At 36.5% G+C, this 1,910-nt stretch overlaps 1 pseudogene across 1 annotated transcript; it reads right to left on the reverse strand.

The window, feature by feature from the left end:
• Window positions 1-350: 350 nt before the first annotated feature.
• LOC103266521 lies at window positions 351-1,709 on the reverse strand (annotated as a pseudogene). Its single transcript, XR_002482316.1, has one exon. The product of XR_002482316.1 is annotated as a ras-related protein Rab-1A pseudogene (transcript).
• Between the last annotated feature and the right edge of the window lie 201 nt (window positions 1,710-1,910).

The following is a 1,910-nucleotide window of genomic DNA, read 5'->3' on the forward strand; positions in this document are numbered from 1 at the left end:
TTTGTTCACTTTTCCCTCTGCTTTACAGTCTGTCTATTCAGCAGTAGGTAGTCTTGGTCCATTCAGAGAATCTCACCAGTTCACCTATGCCATCGCCATCTTGCCTCCCACTCCCTTTAATTAGTTTTGTTATACTTTCAGCATCTCTTCTTATATTCTTCCCTACTTTCTTTTCTAATTTTGACACTTGCTTATACACATTTGCTAGGTCATTTCTCCATCCTAAAAAAAAAAGTTTTTATATGTTTTAGTGTTCATTTTTATGTTTGGTTTTCCTCTATTTATACTTCCATCTGAATATTTTCCAATGACTTATCATCCTAATCATTACTTATTTTTTTTACTTCCAATAAGTACAATATTTATTAAACATATCTTCAGTTGTTGTATTACATAGTGTGCAAGAAATTACAGCCACAAATTATATGCAGAGTATGAAGAAACTATTAATCAGATAGTGTAATCTTTCCATTTATAACTCTATAAGGAAGAACTAGCAAATCAGGTCTTACATATAACATCTCACTAAACTTTATGCATGGAAAGTGATAGACACTGATGTGCTGTTTGATACAAAATGGCTGAACTTCATCTTCAGAAGACTAAACCCGACATCTAAACATACCAATATAAACATCAAAACAAAATATATTCTAACCAACCATGGGAAACAGTCTGGTATCAGGAAAGCAACAAGGATTACACACAGTATTTTATAAACCAGCACACAGAGGTTTAAAACAGTTCTGAAAATGAAGTTAGCTGTCTTGAGTCAAGGGAATAAAAAAAAAGTCAGTATTGGCCATTTACAATCTCTGACCTTTGTGGAGACAGTAAAAATCTGTTGTAGTGCAGCTACATACAGTACAATTCAGGCAATTTTGTTTTTTCACTTGGGTTCAGATTGCAAATTCATTGCTGTGAGAAAAGGACGGAGGTAAATTTTAGCAGCAACCTCCACCTGACTGCTTGACCAGAGTGCTCTGAATTTTAACATTGGACTTCTCTGCACCACCAGCTGTTGCTCCAGGACCTATTCTTTTTTAATCTCAGCTGCCATCATCATGAAAGACTGTTCTACATTGGTTGCATTCTTAGCACTGGTTTCCAAAAATGGAATTCCAAGGGAATCAGCAAATTTCTTTGCTGTTGTGTAGTCTACTACTTTCTTTGTGGTCAGATCACATTTGTTCCCTACCAACAATTTGTTGACGTTCTCACTGCAGCCACTGTTTAACATTGTTGAAGGACTCCTGATCTGTCACTTCATACACAACTATGATGCCATGAGCTCCATCAACAGCTTAGTAATAACTGGAAGTGATTGTTCAAAATCTTTCTTGGCCAGCTGTGTCCCATATTTGATGCTTGATTGTTTTCCCATCTAACTCTATAATTCTTATTTTGAAATCCATGCCAATTGTACTGATGTAGCTTTCTGTATATGTGTCATCTGCAAACCTAAGAAGAAGGCAAGACTTTCCAACCCCAGAGTCACCAATGAGAAGTAACTTGAATAAATAATCATATTCGGGATTCATGCTGGACATGTCACTGCAGCTACCACAGCTGCCACCCTGACTCTCCGTGCCACGTGTAATCGAAGGAAAGGGATGAGATAGGCTGTTCCGGGAGAGCAAATGTCTTCCCCCACTCCGTCTCCTTAGAACACAATCAGTAGCCGCAGCCACTCAGCTATCGCTTCCACCCTAATCATTACTTATTATCTCATTTTGGCCTAATACTCTGTTAAATCCATATATGTGTCTCTTACTTCAGCTCTTGTACTTTTTAGGAACAGAGCTTTAATTGGATTAGCTGGACAGAGTTTTTTTTCTTTTTTAAATATTTTGTTTTTGATATAATTACTTCCTTTGGTATACCTGATAGTTTTTTTAAAAATAAATTTT

The sequence above is a fragment of the Carlito syrichta genome, unplaced genomic scaffold (genome assembly GCF_000164805.1).
Source record: "Carlito syrichta isolate Samal-C Ts95f unplaced genomic scaffold, Tarsius_syrichta-2.0.1 Scaffold307213, whole genome shotgun sequence".
Classification (NCBI taxonomy): domain Eukaryota; kingdom Metazoa; phylum Chordata; class Mammalia; order Primates; family Tarsiidae; genus Carlito; species Carlito syrichta.